This window comes from Dromaius novaehollandiae, chromosome 3 (assembly GCF_036370855.1).
Source record: "Dromaius novaehollandiae isolate bDroNov1 chromosome 3, bDroNov1.hap1, whole genome shotgun sequence".
Taxonomy (NCBI): domain Eukaryota; kingdom Metazoa; phylum Chordata; class Aves; order Casuariiformes; family Dromaiidae; genus Dromaius; species Dromaius novaehollandiae.
The window spans coordinates 126,630,550-126,644,029 of record NC_088100.1 but is presented as its reverse complement, the minus strand read 5'-3'; the positions used below and the strand labels follow the sequence as shown (position 1 = coordinate 126,644,029).

Below are 13,480 nucleotides of genomic sequence, written 5' to 3'. Positions count from 1 at the left end.
GCGCCTTCAGAGAAAGAAAAAGTGTCCCTTGACTTCATTTCTTGCTATTTGCTTTTGAAAGAGCCAAGCTTACTGGCTTTTGCATTTTAATTTTTACAAGCCCAGAGTAGGTGGCTCTTTAGACGGGACTCTGAATGTGCTTATGAATTGGCTTGCAATATATGAAGACTACTGCAATTGTTTTAAAAGTTTATCACCCTCAAAAATTGCTTTTCTTAGGCACATGATTATTCATAAACACATGGTACAGCACGACTTTACTAGCAAAGCAATATTTAATACGCTCTCAGTCTGTTCATGGTCAGCAGACACACAGGGAACTAAAGATTTTACTGCAGAAAAATAAAATCCCTTGTGATTATACACGCATAAAGCAAACATACCAGAAAATAAAACAACTTCCCACCGCCACCCCCAGCCCATGCAGTTAATACAGGAGGACTGGATTTCGCAGGCTAAAGCAGAGCCATTTATTTTTAAGGTAGCTACACAGACTGCGGCGACTTTCCAGCAGGCCTGTCGCGATGAAGTTTCCTTTCCGCCCTCGTGTCCTAAGTCACCACGGCATCAAACATCCCCCAAAGATTTTTAACTGGCAGAAGGTCAGAGAACCGCCAAAAAGATTGGGGCTGGCTGGAAAAACCCCGGTAGAGATCGCTGCTAGCAAATGGCTCCCCGTGCTCCTTGGAGCTCCTGCACTGCTCCGCGCTCCCAGCGGTTAACGGGGTCAAACAGGAGCAGGAGAGATGGACGCTGCCCCACAGTGTCCCCTCATGGGTTTCTCCTTCTTTAAAAACAAGCGAACAAACAGGGTAAAACACAGAATGGTCAGCTCTCGCAGAAAACGTCTCAGCTACCATTTGTAATATTTTAATTTCTATGTCAAATTAAGCTGCCAGCATCGCTGTAAAGCTGCTGATTTATTACAGCCAGTCTCCAAGCCGAGCGCTTTGATAAGAAACTTCATTTTAAGAGAGCGCTGCAATCCACGTGTCCGTAAATCACCTTCCCTGTACACACAGCAGAAATGTCTGCTTACGCTTCTAACAGCGCGCAGAGGTGGCGAGCCCCAGGGGAAGGTGTATTTCCATCTGGGATTCAGGCCACAGCAGTGGACCAAACCGCTCCTAATGATAACGAAGCTGCTTAGTTTTAAAGCAATGACAGAAATGCTCATAGGAAAGGAGATGCTTCTCCTACGGAAATCCTTCCAGAGGGAAGACAGACAGCTTCAGCACAGATCCGCGCTGTCCTGCTGCGCTCTGGAGCGTCTTTTGGGTTGATGGAACAATTTATTTTTATACTGGTGTTTCTGGGGTCTGTATTGCAACGTGTGGTTGACGCACGGAGAGTTTATTCACTCTGCTGTCCACGCGGTCCTTTATCCAGAGCGCTACAGAGGAAGGGCAGGGAGTGGGGGCAAAGATGAAAAACAACTTTATGCAAAAGCATAAAGTGAAAAGCGACTGTGATTCAAAGCCCAGGTGCAGGACACGGACGTAATTTCCAAATACTCTTCTCTCATTCTTTGCAAAGGAAAAAACTATCAGCAGAACAAATTTTTCAAACAAACGAAAAAGTACCAATCCGTTCCTCTCCTGTCCTCCCTTGGAGAAGCAAGTGCACCGTAGCGTCGCGGCTAAGGACCAGCAGATCGAGGCTGGGCTTGACTGCCCCCTGCTCCCGTTAAGTGTTAATTTAAGTTCAACTTAAAGGAATCCCCCAGGACCACGGCCTAATTTAAGTTATTTACTAATACACGCCTCCAAAACTAGATTTGATCAGCTCAATGTTTTAAATGCAAGACATCTTTTATACATTGCACTATGCCAAACTTCACCATGTATGACACAACTCTTTAGTTATCACCTATTTATTTGCTTTGTATCTTTTTACCATTCAAACTATGGACAATCATCAAATATTACATAAAGCAAATCATTTATAGGCAGAGAAATATATATATATATATATAAAGCATTTTCAGCAGTTAAAAAGACAGCCTGAATTTTTTGGCTTGAATTAATGAGCACTACTCAGTTGAAAGTTCAGCCCTTTTAAAGCATCCTTCAGTATTAACATAGCTGTGTTTTGGGCAATCTAACATTTCATTAATTGCAAAAGCTATGATATTTAAAAATCATCCATGGGAAAACGCTGAGCTGTTTTCATATAAACAGCTTTGTCTGCACAGCAAAAGGTGAAGAATACACTTATTGCAAATGATTAAACCGGTTCCCTTCGTGTGTCACGCGCACGTTTGAGGCACACGACAGCAGGGATGGTGAGAAAACGATATTCCCTAAGGGTGAGCCGAAGGATCTGCTGAGCCCGCGGGACGCTGCCGGGAGCTGCCGAGACCCGTCCTCAGCCGCCGGCGGTCAGCGGAGCACCATTGCTCCGACCCGGGGAAGCCAAAACACGGAGCGCCCCTTCGCCACCCGTACGCCACAACGCCAACGGCCAGCCAGGGATCAAGGCGGGTAAATCAAAGCCCATTTTCGGCACTCGTGCCAGTCATAAAACACCAGGCTCGAGGGTGCCAGCATCGCGCCAGAGCTGCTCCCTCCAGGCAGCAGCACTTGGAGCACCTGACGGCCACCACAGCCTCCCCATTTCGGCTGAAACAAAAGTCGGCTCTGTTCAGACAAGAGAAGCAAGCGGCTCAGTTAAGAGACACTATACCATACCCCAAAGCAATCGTTTTTACAAAGCTCTTTTGTACTATGATGCTAGACGTCAAAGCAGTGACTAGATGGACGGCCCTGCAACTTCCATGGAAATAATTGCCTGTGTGCACACGTAAACTGCAGCGGCTCCATCTGGGATATTCCTAACGCAACGTGAAATGGATGAACGTGAAAGGAACACAGAACGACTTAACACGAAACTACAATGACGACAATTTGTTATTTTTGTTTTCTTTTTTTAATTCGGACTTTATGTGGGTGCAGCAGAAATGCTCAAACGTTATCTTGGTTCCCCTCTGCAAACACTATGTGAGTAAAGACCCAACTATACCAGGAAAACAGGGCAGGCCAAAAGGAATTGTGTCTCCCGGAGCGTATTTTGTCCTCCTCATGCTACAGCCAACGTCATTTTGCTCTAACAGCAGAGCAGATCCACCACACACCTTCCTCACCACGTGGCTCAGGACACACAGACCAAGGGACCTCCTTGGCGCAAGCAGTGGTCTCCACCTCTTGCTGCCCATTACTCTTGCAGGTGGACAAGCCTATAGACAAAGTTGTCCTAATCTGCCTTTTGGTTCGTGTTTGCTGTGTGTCGGAAAGCACGAGTCACACAGCTTCTCTCTTTATTCGGACTTACCTTCTGAGCAGCAAGGGAGGGTTTGGAGTTTGCTTGTTTGCTATTCGGCTGATAATTTAACTATCGGCTCTTAAGACTGAGCTGGTTTGCCCTTGAGTCGAGAGTGCTTATTCATAAGAGACAGCTTCAGTCAGCTATTCTCCAAAAGCTTCAAATCACAATACGCAGCATGGTAAAGAATACACACTAGCAACAGGCCACATAAGACCAAGGTATATTTAACCACACTTGATGCTCCATTCACAAAGAAAAGCTTGAAAAGACGACCCTTAAAATTTTGCAATACAAATCAAAATATAAAAAGCTCCAAAACATTTTGTTTTTTAAGTTAATCTCAGTTCCAGGATCGGAAACTGGATTAATTATAGGGGCCCAGAACTTTGCAAGGAGCTAATGTCTTCAGCTTCTCAAAACACTGCCCCTCCCGTCACGCTTGGGCTGCTCTTAGTGTCCAGCCCCACTCCAGTGAAGCTGATTTGGTTACCTCTGCTGCTGTATCACATAGTTAAAGCATAAATCTGCCCTTCAGGAAAAAAATTCAACCTCATTAATGAAATTTAGTACCTGATTAACAACATTTTACCCCCAAAAGATTTATGTTCAGAACTAAAACTCTGGATCTTCCCTCTGAGGGCCAAACAGCTCTACAGAGTGCTCTAATATTAAACAGCAAATTATAGGGAAAGCCTTTTTGCTCTTTTTTTAAAAATTTTCCTTTAATCAAAACAGAATTTGCATGTCACTAATATTTCTTAGTAAGGCACCTTTCAATATTCAGTTGAGACTGTTGCAGGGGCACCGAAACAAAGGAAAGCGTCCCAAGAGAGCTACAGCAAAAAACCCAACAAACCACAAAAGGACACGAAAGGTTTGCCGCCACAGCCATGAGGAACCTTCACCAGAAATCTTGATCGAGGTCTTGATTACAAGCAGGTTCACAGACCTCTTGCGGAACAAGGGTTTGGTCACTATCGCAAGGCTTTCTTTCCCTTTCTTTCCCTCTACTGAATCACTCAGATTATTAGAGCTTCGCCTGGGATGTAACAATTACTCAAGACCACGAACACGAGCACAAACATTTACAAATTACCGTGATCTTCTTTTGAAAGGGCTGGTGATTATAACAAAGTTTTTGGAAGACCAAACCAAACAACCCGTAACTACACATCAGCATCAGGATAACCCCAGGTGTGACTCCAGTGTAACCAGGCAAGAGTGCCAGCACCACTTTTATCTGCCTAACTCAAACACAAAACAACGTCACTGCTTGATAACCATTGTGCATTTATAAAAGACTCTGAAAGAAGATTTTGATAATTATTTTTTAAACAAATATTAAAACACTGAACTATCTTCTGGCCCTCAGAAGACCTAATGCTTTGGTGTAACGGACAGGTAAACACTGTTGTTGCAGCAGACCAGGCTCTACCGCTGCCCCACTAACACCAAAAAGGTGGTGAGGGACTTGCCGTTTGATGCCCTGGGGGAAGACAAGCAAGGACGGACACCTACTCGGCACTGCTCCTCCATGTGAGCACATCCTCTCTCTTTACTCACCTCACATGCCCCACTCTTGTGATGAGATGGTCAAACATAACGTAGACCAAATCAGTTTGCTCCAAAATCTCAACCCAACACTACCACTTGGTATCCACGAGCAACTTTGCCTTGAGAACTGACTCTATCAATGCCCAAGGCAGAGAGCAGCTACTTCTCCAGCTCCCACTGACTCCTCTCACCCTTGTACCTGCCACTGAACTCAACTGAAGTGGTTTCTTAAGTGATGTGTCTGCTCCCTTCCTCTGCAGGCAGGAGATACCACCACCCGCACAGCAGCTTCCAGAGGAGGGTTGAGTCACCGGCTTCTGGCTGCGGATGCCACGTCTGCTAAGAAGTTCAGCCTTACAGCTGAAAGAAGTCTGTTCCCTCTAGAGAAGACAAAAACTTCAGATACCTTTTTTTTTTTCTCCTTTCTTTCTTTTTTTCTTCCATCAAATCACTTTAGGTAAAAAGATTTTAAAAAATTAGACAGAAAGAACTGTTTCCTTAACAGGAAGTTATATGAGCTTCTTAAAGAGGTAATAAAGTATGATTTAAAGTTTCAAGGAAAATTTTATTATATTCATAGCTTTACTGTGGCTCATCAATTCCTTGATGGTGTCACATTACAAAAAGTTATCACGCTCGTTTTTTTTATCCTCTTTTTCTATGCATTCTTTTCTTGAGAATACACAAACTTCCTTCCACCTCCGAAATTGGAGTACATCTTTTTCATGTGACAATTCTCTAAATCTATTTAGCCTTCGCAGTAGAAAATACGTGGTTTGTTAAGGATTTTGTTTGCCTTTATTGAAAAGAAAGGAAAAAGGGGATAAAGTTATAGGCTTCGCATGCATCCTTTAAAAACAACTGCTAATAGCCAAGTCGGTCTGATTACCTTTTAAATCTGGCACTTAAGAAACCATTCGAGAAAAGTTTAGCTTTTTTTCTTGCCACACACACACACACACACCAGTGCGGGAACACGGATGGGTTTCTCACGCAGCCTGTTGTCACCACTTACCTCCCGAAGAGGAGTGCGTGCAGGAGGAGGAGAAAACCAGGGTGGCGAGGGCGAGAAGTCTGAAGCCATGAAATATTTTTAAAAATACATATTATGAGTATAAAAAGGCAGTGCTGAGGAAAATATGGAAACTGTGCTATAGCACTGCATTTCATATAGGGATAACTGTATTTTCCTCCTAAGCAATAAAGGTAGCATTTATAGCTCTAAACTTGCAAGCTGCTTTCCAACGTAGGAGTAGCTCCACCGAAATCAGTAAGGTGCTTAGAGATAAGCAAGGATACAAAAAGCTGGCAAGAGAAAGTTACAGCACACCTCCTCCCTGAAGAGGGGATGCACCGTTGTCATTTTATCATTTTAAGAGGCATCACTGAAAAATCAACACTTTTATGACTTCTTTATTGCAAAAAAAGAAACATCTAGCTACCTTCTCCGATTTACTTCACGGTAAACAAGTATTTCTCTTTTGTACTCTCAGCACACTCAGCAAGGTGCATTTGTGTATAGCCAGCTCCTGCAGAATTGTTTCCCCTCATTTTTTCTAGGAGCCCTTCACAAAGCAACAAAAAAGAGGGGAAAAAAACCCCAAGAAATGTTTTAACTTTCCTCTTTACTATCAATACCTTTCTCGCAAGCTCACATAATAAACACTATCAATGGGAAGAGGGACATGCACAGTACCTGAAGGTAAACTGAACATATTTTTAAAAGCCGACTAGATTTCAAGTTGGCAGTGCCACTTTAATTGCTTCACACAAGTGCGATAAGAGAAATAACTAGACAGCTCTTTGAACCGTAACATGAGTCTTCATGCCTAGAAGAGGAATCTCACTTTCTATCATCAATTTTATTTTAATTTAGGCGGCTGCCACCATGCTAAAGTGCCTTCCTGCTATCACCATACTCCAGATACCAACTTGTGGCAAGGCAGCGCGTGCGGAGTATCTGTGATAAATTCCTTGGACCGTTCATTCCCAGGCTCTGCCCCAGCGATGCACTCGAGCTCGCAGGATACTTTCACCAGCTGGCAATGAAGCAACCGTCAGTGCTGGCAATCCACCGCTCTGCAGCTGCCCTCAAAAGCAAACCCAATGGAGCAGAGAGGCACGAGCACGCCAGATCCAAGGAGGAAAACCTGGCAAAAATTGTGCCATGGTATTTTGTACAAAACGCAACGTTCGAGCGGATTCAAGTGAAAAATAAGCCTTGACAAACAAGTGGTTTGCATCAATGGAAGCTGTAAATAGTTGAATTTGCAACAGGAGGAAGTGCACGAAAAAAGAAGCGGAAGGATTATTTTTTCGGTAAGGACAAAACACGTACCGCAAAGCAGATGTTTTGCGACTAGCAGAGGCTTACTGCACTGCTAATGCTCTCCTTCATGTCAGGTAACATTGCTGGGAAGAGCCCTTTGAAAAAAACACTGGTGTCATACCTTGTTCAGCTCAATTGAGAAAATGTACTTAAACAACCTCTTGGGAAGTCATGCAATGACCTAAAAGAACTGCTGAAGGATAGTCTTGGGCTCAGCCTTGCTGCAGAAGAAACAACAGACGCACATAAGGTTGAACCACGCTCCAAGTAACACTGCAGCGTCACGCTAGCCGTCGCAACCATTTCATGATAATCACGAGTGGAGAGTTTCTTAAGGCTCTTTCAGTATGTTACAGGGGTATAGAAATCGAGAATTTCAAAAAGGGGGGCCAGAAATGGTAGCAATGATTTCAAAATATGGTACTGTCTTAAAAAAAAAAAAAAATTAAAAAAAGAAAAAGATTGCTTTGTTAATGGCAAAGCTGCATGGGTGACAGGTGTCAGAACAACACGCCATTCCCCAACCCGAGGCTCTGCCCAGCGGAGATGAGCTGCTCCGTTTCTTGGGCACTATATGGAGAAACAGATCTGTAACTTTTATTGCGCTTGTTATGGAAGCAAAACGCTCTTTTTCGGACCACATTGCCCACGAGTGCCATTCATCGTTTCTCCAGACAAAGAGGAAACGTCTGCAGGGGCACGTTACCCGTCTTAACACCTGCTTGAGGATTAGCTGGAATTCCTAGAAGATGGTGCGTAAAGTGGTGCTCCACAACCGCGCGCTGTCAGAAAGACACACGGATATTTTCACAGCGAAAGCATTTGCTTCAAGAATAATGTCGGCCCTTCTTGCTTACAAACAGCCAGAATTCAGGGCACGGGAAGCAGCAGACCATTTAGCTGACCTTGCCAACTGAGCAATATATAATTGAACAAGCAAACAAGCATGTTAGGCCAGACAGCAGGAGAAAAACCAAAACCTACATGGGTGGTTTTGCATGTTTTCACAAAATTGCAGCCATTTTTTCTCAAAGCAAGCCAAACGCTTGGTAGCAATCAAGATTAAACAGTGACCTTATACCTACCAATATTTTCAACGTAGCTCCCATGTTTGAACACAACGCATTAGAAAAAGCCAAATTCAAAGGCTTCACCAGTGCAATTTCCAGTGTAAAAGCCTTTAACGTTGCTGGACTGTGGCATGGCTTAGAAGATTGCTTTTGGCACTGATTACTAGTATTTTGAGAAGTCCATGGGTACTGCTACAGCAGTAGATGAAAGAGGTGATTTTGTACTGCAAAGGTATCTTAATGAGGGGATGGATGAGGATTGCTCTATGCCCATAAAATTTTAGAAAGAGAGAAACCTTCAGTGCAAGCACAACGATGTTTTTCCATTTCTAAGAGAAGTCGACAGAAAAATTTTCCAGGAATAAATCATTTATCGCACATTAGCGCTGACAGTGTTCACTAACGTTTTATAATTTAAACATTTGTATATGGATACAGGCTTAATAAAAACACTTAAGATCTTAATTCTTTCCGTGAAGCTAGGAATTTTCTGTATCTTTGCACTAAAATCCAACAAAACCCAAACCCCTTCCTTTGCTGCCCTGATTCCCTCCCGATACACAGGTTCGATACGTTGGATTATTAGTTGAAAAGCAGGAGAAAAGGACCAAAGTTCACCTGACTACAGAGTCTTTATCTTGGAAATAACATTCAGCAATAACAAAGAGGCAAGCCTTTGACAGATGTTTTTCAACCAACACATCATGGCTAGGATTTATGAGAATGATCTGGAAAAGTAAAAAAAGCACTAACTGTCATTTAGTTGAAAAATTACAAATGCAAATTCAGAGAAAGACAGTATCCTTTTCTTCATGGAGACAAATTTTACAATTAGTTTCTGGAAAAGGGGACTGTATAATAAACTTTTAATTTCAAGAGTAACATTAGGTAAAGTAGGAAAATTACAATAGGCCAGGTACCATGTCGGCCCTGATATACTACTACACTTCTTTATGAGCACATTACAATTCAGAGAGCTAATAATAAAAAGAAGTGATGCTGAGATGATGAATTGATGCTATGCAATTAGACCTATTAGAATTCACAGGAGTCGACAGGCAATAATCAAACCACTTTCATGCTGCCCATTGCAATTATCTTTGCACTTAAGAATCAACAAAGCACATAATGACTTGCTCTCGATTAAGGAACTCATGAGAAATGGAATTTTAATTAGTGTGTAGAAAATTTGGGCCATTTATTACTTTACAGGACAACACTGTGAAAACTGGTCGAGATGTTGTAAGTGTTCGACAACGGTTCAAGTCCAAGAAAAACACTCTGATGCTCCCCACAAGAAGTTCCTAATAACATGCCCTGAAATGAGATTGCCAAAATAAGCACACATTCATGTGAAATTCTGAGGAAAAAAAAAAAAATCGTTGGTGCTTCAGACTAAAATACAAGCCACTCTGCTGATGTTTTCAATTACCAGCTGATGAACAAATCAGATCGAATTACATTTATTCATGGTATGAACCACAACTGCCAGAAGGTCTAATTCCACATTCTTATCCCAACGTGAGTAGGACAATAAGACAATGAAAATGTATCATCAGTTAAAATAAAGAGTCTGAAGAGTAACTTGAATGTTGATTTAAGCATTCTTCTTAAAATCCCCTGAATAGGAAGATTATTTACTTTCAAAAGAAATTACTTCTCATCATTTGCTGATCTTAGTACAAAATAATTTATGAATAATATGAACAAAAGCATCAGTTAAAAAATTCTGGAAATGCATCTCTGATAAAAAGAAATAGAGGCTGATTGGTAAGTTAAACAGTTATGCTGCGCTTGAATGCTGTGATATGCATTTTTTTTAAACGTAAACAAAAATCCATGCTTCAAAAGTTAATCCTGACAGTACAGAGATGTCAATAATGTTAGCTACTCAAGCAAACGGATGGTAAATCAGTGTGATATTAAACAACACATTCTTTCATGAAAAAACACAGTATTTATAAAAAAAACTGTCGGCAGAGGTCCAAAATAGTTAGGGAATAGTCGAAAGCGGGGGTGTTCGGCTTGCTCGTAATGCATTAATAATCAGCTTCAATCACTACGTGCTGATTAGCTGGAAAAACATGCACCATGCTTGGCGCTTTCTGAACTTACTGCTTTGCTATGGAAAAGCAATTGGATACCTGATGCTTAAAACCCGCGAGCGTGATACTCCGTTGGTCACTCGCCAGGGAAACGCTTCAGCGCTGCCGATCCAGCTCTTGGGTCCGTGGGGCAGCCTGTCTTTCCAGCGGCCCCGATGAGATAACACAACAACCTGAATGGCTTACGTTAAGCGATGATACTTCAATGGGAAAATAAACCACCTTGCAGGGATTCACTTGGAGGTCCGCCCTGGGTGCTCCAGGTACCGGTGGCTCTGGGAATGGGCTGGGAAGGCACCTTTTCAGCAAAAGGGGTCCCTCCGACCCCAAATCTGAGCTGTTGGCTCTGCCCTGGGGACCAGGGCGAGCAGCTCGCGGCTGCCGTCACCTGCCCTGGCAGGAGGCCGGGGGACAGCTGGCTCCCCGGCAAGGACACAGCAACCTGGCAAGAAGCCTTCTGCTCTGGCGTCAAGCGCCGCAGGTGTCCACCAGCGAGCCTCAGCCAGGGCGTTACGCTTTTTTTTTTTTTCTTTTTTTCTTTTAATCCAGCATTCATTCTTTCCTTTCCCCCTTGTGACAGCAAGAGGTGGGAGAAGCGATGCAACCTGTTTACTTGGCTGGAACTGTTGAACTTGAGTGACTTCTGTGAAAATAGTGGCATTCACCTGGCCTAGGTGTCACAGCGGGGATGCTTTCAGAGAGGAGTCAAGCGCGGTGAATCGCTTCCGAATCCCAGGGCAGACACAGGGTGAATAGTTCAGACACAGCAGGAGGTTTTTTTTGTCCAGAAGACAATCAACAATATCATTCCTTGAAGAAACATAACTCGATTAACTCAAAACCTGTTTACAAGGTAGAGACGTGGTAACTCCAAAGATGGCTTCCAGATTTACATCAAAACCTGTTCAACAGTGCCATAAAAAGCGTGGTGCTGTTGAGATTTGTTACAAGTGAACCTGAACTAAACGATTCTCCGTGCAGCAGGATTTACAAGATCACAACTCAGTACCTTATTAAAATTAGGATTCTCTTAATTAAAGGCTTCCTTCAAGTGATAGATGACTACTGTGGAGAGAAGCTGTGCCCGGTGTTGAAACTTAGCATTAGGACTAGGTAACGTCCATAGAGCGTATATCCCTGTGTGGAAACAAATTTGGAGGGATCGTTCCTGTGGAAGCAGTAGTAAAGTATACTACAACACTGGAAAAAGGGGCAAGTAGAAGGCTTACTAGCAGCCAGCTTCTCCCCAAAACTCCTGGGAACTAACAGTGTCCTTTCCAAAGTCACAGCTTTCCAGTGGCACTGAAAGTCAGAGGTTTACAAGGAGGCTCCAGAGCCTCAGGAGTGACCGTTCTTTGCACCCCCTTCCCAAATCCTTTCATTTGAATATTCAGAAACTACCTATTCCATTAAAAAGGCGCGATGATAGGAAAAAAAAAAACCCAACTGATAGAATTGTGCTTTATATACATGCAACGACACACAGCTCTGTTTTATCCTTTCACACAACAGTTCTTCAATTTCTAGGAAAACACAACAGGCCTTGCCACGTTTTAATCCTGAAAAGGTTTTTTCTTTTCTTTTTTCTTTTTTTTTTGTCTGCTAGCTTAATTCCTATTGAAGTCAGCACTGAACAGAAATAAGATGGTTATGCTTAAAACTGAGCCCATACTGAATGTAGGACCGTGGTGTTTTTCACCTTTTGTATTTAGTGGGTCAGGCCCCCGTTTCTAGTCTCCGGAGTTGTAACTATGCAACTGATTTTGAAAATTTTATTCAAACATTAACCTGACTGTATTGGCGGAAAGTGCCCCTGGATCCGATACCTCTGGTGGAGATGGGTTTCTTTTATCACAGAGCTCTTAGTGACTGCCAGGATGGCTGACAACAAGTTTCTTCTTTATTCTTTCAGAGATAGGAAAAAAAAGTATCTGACTTCCAATCTGGATTATTTCTCTGGGCCTAGTTGCAACACAGCCTCAACGCCATGCATGCTTAATTTAGGGGTAATCCAAATGTCTGGATTTTGAACTTACATTTTATTCATGAAAACTAAGGAAGAGGTTGGAATTCACTGAAATCGTAGAGAAAATTAAAGAAACGAATAAAGAATTTGGAAGGGTCATCTATCTAAGCACATCCATCTAGCACAGCAATCACAGTAATTAACCCAAGAAAAACACAGCAGACACACTGATGAAACAGGGTTATCCCGTGATTTTATTTCCTGACTCAAATGGGGCGAGCCGGTCCCAGCTGGGGCTTGGAGGTTTCTGTACGCTCGCCCCGTGTCACCCAGAGAAGAAACCGTCCCCACAGGACGGCGGCTTCGTGCCGGGGAGCCAATTCCCTGCCGTAGCCCCGGGCCCCGCAGAAAGACGCTCTCAGCAATTAGGCACAGCTACGTGAGCCCTTTCAAAGGGACGATGCTTTCAACAAAGTAAAGCAGCAATTGGGCCTTGTTGACCAGAAACCAGGACACTAAAACCCTGGAGAGTTTGCACTGATTGGCTTTTTATTTTTGCATTTTACTGCAAGGAAACCAGATGAATGAAATGCAGTTAGGCTCGTTTCAGCTGCGCATCAAATTCGTTCAAACACAAAATTTCTACCTTGCATTCAAATCTCTTCCGTATAACGGTGCTTCTGCCTTTTCACTCTGCCCCTACCCTTCCTCACTGTCATGTTTATGTATGATAATGATTTTCTGAAATACAAAATTAAGTCAAACCATATTTTAATAGAAAGAAATGGAGCAGAAGATAAACAAATCAATACAGAGTCGTATTTTTATAACAACTTTCACAGAAAGAAAACAATTAGCACATTAGTAGTTAATGCAATAATAAAATTAGCCAATTAGGATATTTAAGTGATTACCACATTGAATCAAAAGATTAGCTGAAATAAATATGGATAAGCTCTGCTGAGACAGAGGAGAGAGAGTCTGTACTGTCCTCTTCTGTGCCGAAGAGAGAAGGTTTATGCAATACAGTAGATTCATTGCTATACATACTACCTAATCTGATCTGCTTCCCTCGCTGTATTGGTGTCTGCAGAAGACACCTTGAAAGCAAATGAGATTATAGTTCTGTTCA

The 13,480-nt window shown here is 42.7% G+C and overlaps 1 protein-coding gene across 4 annotated transcripts in view; it reads right to left on the bottom strand.

Moving 5' to 3' along the window:
• MACROD2 (mono-ADP ribosylhydrolase 2) overlaps nucleotides 1-13,480 on the bottom strand; it is an 858,592-nt gene that overhangs the window by 351,704 nt on the left and 493,408 nt on the right. The window lies entirely within an intron of this gene.